The sequence below is a fragment of the Salmo salar genome, unplaced genomic scaffold, assembly GCF_965601325.2.
Source record: "Salmo salar unplaced genomic scaffold, fSalSal1 ptg000136l, whole genome shotgun sequence".
NCBI classification, from domain to species: Eukaryota; Metazoa; Chordata; class Actinopteri; order Salmoniformes; family Salmonidae; genus Salmo; species Salmo salar.
Window position 1 is genome coordinate 509,664 of NW_027675321.1, and position 5,337 is coordinate 515,000.

At 50.2% G+C, this 5,337-nt stretch overlaps 1 long non-coding RNA gene across 1 annotated transcript in view; it reads right to left on the reverse strand.

Annotated features, from left to right (window-relative positions):
- Positions 1-2,380: 2,380 nt before the first annotated feature.
- LOC145866935 (uncharacterized) overlaps positions 2,381-5,337 on the reverse strand; it is a 12,268-nt gene continuing 9,311 nt past the window's right edge. Inside the window, exon 4 of the long non-coding RNA XR_014383172.1 lies at positions 2,381-4,874. This is a non-coding gene — a long non-coding RNA (uncharacterized LOC145866935). The remainder of the gene's footprint in view (positions 4,875-5,337) is intronic.

The following is a 5,337-nucleotide window of genomic DNA, read 5'->3' on the forward strand; positions in this document are numbered from 1 at the left end:
CTGCGTTTTTGTATGCCTGTAAGACTGTCCCTGTTGTGTTTATTGTTTTTTCAGTGGATGCTTTACTCCTTTTTTTAAAATTAAAATATGAGCATCCATATTCCCGCTGCGCCTTGGTCCTCCTTTCAACAGCACGAAGGATTTTGTGACAGAACCACCCACCAAAGGACCAAGCAGCAGAAGAGGAGGAAGCCACTGGAGAAAAAAATGGAGGAATGGACCTGGCAGGACGAAAGACAATTCTGGGAGGACAAGTTAAGGGAGCTAAGGGAACCTGAGAGGCAGCCCCAACATTTTTTTGGGGGGGGGCACACGAGTAGTTTGGCCAGGCCAGGGAAGAGCCATAAGCCAGCTACCCGTGACTACAGGGAGGTGCGTATGAGGTGGAGGGCGCCATGTTACGCTGAGGTACGCACCATCTCGCCTATACGGACGCACAGCCCAGTCCACCCGGTACCAGCGCCCCGCAGGTGCCAGGGCAAGGTGAGCATCGAGCGGAAGGGGTCAAGCCAACCCTGCACTCAAGACCACCAGTGCGCCCTTTCGGTCCGGTGTTTCCCGCTAGACGCACTAGCATGGAGGTGCGTGTCTCCAGGCTGGCACGTCCAGTACCAGCCCCACGCATCAGGAGTCTAGTGCGTCAGCCCAGTCTCGCCAGGCGTAAGTCGCCAGAGCTGCCCGCAAGTCAACAGTCACCAGAGCTGCCCGCCAGTCAACAGTCACCAGAGCTGCCCGCCAGTCAACAGTCACCAGAGCTGCCCGCCAGTCGTACGTCGCCAGAGCTGCCCGCCAGTCGTACGTCGCCAGAGCTGCCCGCCAGTCAACAGTCACCAGAGCTGCCCGCCAGTCAACAGTCACCAGAGCCGCCTGCTAGTCAGAAGCTGCCAGAGTGGCCCGACTGCCCGGAACTGCCAGAGTGGCCCGACTGCCCGGTTCTGCCAGGGTGGCCAGACTGCCCGGTTCTGCCAGACTGCCCGGTTCTGCCAGAGTGGCCAGACTGCCCGGTTCTGCCAGAGTGGCCAGACTGCCTGGTTCTGCCAGAGTGGCCAGACTGCCCGGTTCTGCCAGAGTGGCCAGACTGCCCGGTTCTGCCAGAGTGGCCCGACTGCCCGGTTCTGCCAGAGTGGCCCGACTGCCCGGTTCTGCCAGAGGTGCCTGCCTGCCCGGATCTGCCAGGGTGCCCTGCCTGCCCTCCAGCCCAGCCCGAGTGGCCCTCCTGTCCTCCGGCCCAGCCCAAGTGGCCCTCCTGTCCTCCGGCCCAGCCCGACTGGCCCTCCTGCACCCCAGCCCAGCCCGAGTGGCCCTCCTGCCCCCCGGCCCAGCCCGAGTGGCCCTCCTGCCCTCCGGCCCAGCCCGAGTGGCCCTCCTGTCCTCCGGCCCAGCCCGAGTGGTCCTCCTGTCCTCCGGCCCAGCCCGAGTGGTCCTCCTGTCCTCCGGCCCAGCCCGAGTGGCCCGCATGTCTTCCGACCCAGCCCGAGTGGTCGGTCTGCCAGGGTCAGCCCGAGTGGCCCGTCTGCCTGGTGCAGCTATCGGCGCCACCAAAGTGGGCGACGCCGAAGGTGGAGCGAGGTCCACGTCCTGCACCTGAGCCACCTCCAGGATAGGTGGGTTGGGGAGGGAGGGTGTAGCACAGTGCCGTCGGTGACAGCAGCCACCCTCCCTTCCCTCCCTTATTGTTTAGGGGTTATTGTTTATGGGTTTTTTGTTGGTGTTTTCTGTTGGTAGGTGCATCCCGGGGTCTGCACCTTTAGGGGGGGGTACTGTCACGTCCTGACCAGCAGATGGAGCTATTGTTTTAGTTTTGGGGTCAGGACGTGGCAGTTTTGTGTATGGGAATGTTTGTATTGTTGATTGGGACTTCCAATTGAAGGCAGGTGTGTTGAGTTGCCGTTGATTGGAAGTCCTATATAGGTGTGTGTGTTTTTCTTTGGGGTTATTGGTGGTTGTTCTTGCACTGCGTTTTTGTATGCCTGTAAGACTGTCCCTGTTGTGTTTATTGTTTTTTCAGTGGATGCTTTACTCCTTTTTAAAAAATTAAAATATGAGCATCCATATTCCCGCTGCGCCTTGGTCCTCCTTTCAACAGCACGATGGATTTTGTGACAGTTGGTTTTCTATGGTTTATCTAGTTGTTCTGTTTCTTTGTTAGTCTGTGTGGCTCCCGATCAGGAACAGCTGTATGTCGTTGTTCCTGATTGGGAGTCATATATTAGGAGTGTGTTTTCACCTGGGGTTTGTGGGTTGTTGATTTTGTTCTAATTAAATAGAAAAATGAGCATATATATCTCGTCTGCGTTTTGGTCATCCACGACAGCCGTTACAACATGAGACAGGGAGAAGCAATGTAAAATCAATAATGAAATTGTTTTCACAATTAACATGCTTTTTCTTGTTTCAAGTATGTTTTATTATGAAAAGTACAATATAACCATGTATACTTGTACAACTATGGAGCGTATGTCCACATATAATTGTACAATTTGTTTTTCCAACATAAAAGACAAGAAATGATCACATTGGTATTTTAACGGTGTTATTGTAAGAGTTTAAATGTTTAAACAGAGGATACATCTAAAACAGGATAAAACAAGTGCAGTATGTTGTGAGAATGTTACTTTAACGTCGACTCATAACGTCACACTATAACTTCATGGGAGTCTTGTGGAAAGACTGCATGTTGTTTTGGGTGGATTGAGTGACGTCTTCATCAACATTTTGCAGAATATTCCGGTAATATTTTCACCTCTTGTCGGCTGCAGACATTCATAAGGAGTTCCAGTAGTTTATTTGCCATTTGCAGGTATTAAAAGTAATACATACATTGTAATTCCTTGTTGGGTCTCTCTCACATACAGAACAGTACATACCAGAGGAGGCTGCTGAGGGGAGGACGGCTCATAATAATGTCTGGAACAGAGTGAATGAAATGGAACACATGGAAACCACGTGTTTGATACCATTCCACTTATTCCACTCCAGCCATTACAAGCCTGTCCTCCCTAAATAAGGTCCCACCAACCTCCTGTGGTACAAACACAAACAGAAAAACACATCATAAAATCACACTGTGTGTGTGCGTGTGTCAGAGTGTGTGTCCGCTGTGTGTGTGTGTCCGCTGTGTGTGTGTGTGAATGTGTGTGTGTGTGTGAATGTGTGTGTGTGTGTCCAGTGTGTGTGTGTGTGTGTGTCCAGTGTGTGTGTGTGTTCGATGTGTGTGTGTGTTCGATGTGTGTGTGTGTTCGATGTGTGTGTGTGTTCGATGTGTGTGTGTGTTCGATGTGTGTGTGTGTTCGATGTGTGTGTGTGTTCGATGTGTGTGTGTGTTCGATGTGTGTGTGTGTTCGATGTGTGTGTGTGTTCGATGTGTGTGTGTGTTCGATGTGTGTGTGTGTTCGATGTGTGTGTGTGTGTGTTCGATGTGTGTGTGTGTGTGTTCGATGTGTGTGTGTGTGTTCGATGTGTGTGTGTGTGTTCGATGTGTGTGTGTGTGTCCGGTGTGTGTGTGTCCAGTGTGTGTGTCCAGTGTGTGTGTCCAGTGTGTGTGTCCAGTGTGTGTGTCCAGTGTGTGTGTCCAGTGTGTGTGTCCAGTGTGTGTGTCCAGTGTGTGTCCAGTGTGTGTGTCCAGTGTGTGTCCAGTGTGTGTCCAGTGTGTGTGTCCAGTGTGTGTGTGTGTGTCAGTGTGTGTGTGTGTGTGTGTGTGTGTGTGTGTGTGTGTGTGTGTGTGTGTGTGTGTGTGTGTGTGTGTGTGTGTGTGTGTCCAGTTATTATTTCAGGGACACTGAGGATTCATAATCAACCCTAAACGCTGGATAGAGGGGCTCAGTGAATGTGGAGGTGAATGTGATCAGGTGGGTCAGTGTGTCAGAGGAGGCTCTATAGAAGGACAGAGTGCCGGCTGGCCAGTCCAGATACACTCCTACTCTGTGGGAGCTGGAGGAGGGGACGTCTATGGTAGTGGAGTTATTATTATACCAGCTGGAGGAGGGGACGTCTATGGTAGTGGAGTTATTATTATACCAGCTGGAGGAGGGGACGTCTATGGTAGTGGAGTTATTATTATACCAGCTGGAGGAGGGGACGTCTATGGTAGTGGAGTTATTATTGTGACAGGCAGAGTAACTGTTGTCAGAGCAGAACAGACACCAGGACTTGTCATTGGCTCCAAGCCAACAGTCATCACCCCATCCTCTCCTGCTGATTCCTTTATATGTCACTCCTATACCAGCCCCCATTATCCCACTCCACTCTACCTCCCAGTAACAGCGCCCAGTCAGACCCTCTCTACACAGCACCTGTCTACAGACCTCAAATCTCTCTGGGTGATCAGGATACGGCTGCTCCTCTGTCCTACGTGTCACCTTTCTGTTCTCCTCAGACAGAGAGAGGCGTCTGTTTACTGTGTTTAGGTCCAGTGTGAGATCACAGACATCTGATGGATGAAACCAGACACAATATTAGAAATCATCATCATTCACATTAGAATGTTAACTCACTTTTCACTAATTCATTTAATGTAGATGTTTCTAGGTATCAAAAGGAGAAGTTAAGGTAACTTGAGACTTGTTATATATATATATATATAAAACCTTATTCCCATTAATTACACACACACACACTCACACACACACACCTACTACACACACACACCTACTACACACACACACACTGTCATATCAACTCTTTATAAACGTTGGTGTCCCTGATTTCTGCTTCTGTAGAACTACAGATGATGTTTAATATGACCAAGTCAGTAATGATGGTGGTCTTTGACTTAACTTGAATTAAGACTTATTCTTAGTCATATTCTTCACAGCAGTCAACACTCAGATTTTCTAAGTCCAGGTTTCATTCTGTTCTCTCCACCACGTTCCACACTGTAGCGGTAAGCAGAAGAACAGACAGTCATTGAGGGATACACCTGAACACACACACACACACACACACACACACACACACACACACACACACACACACACACACACACACACACACACACACACACACACACACACACACACACACACACACACACACACACACTGGTCAAGTGTTGGTAAGAACGTTTTCAGTGTTTGTGTCCTGTGTGTGTGTGTGTCCAGTGTGTGTGTGTGAGTACAGTGTGTGTGTGTGAGTACAGTGTGTGTGTCAAGTTTGTGTGTCCAGTGTGTTTGTGTGTGTGTGTGTCCTGTGTGTGTGTGTGTGTGTATTTGTCCTGTGTGTGTGTGCGTGTATTTGTCCTGCGTGTGTGTGTGTGTGTGTATTTGTCCTGCGTGTGTGTGTGTGTGTGTATTTGTCCTGCGTGTGTGTGTGTGTGTATTAGTCCTGCGTGTGTGTGTG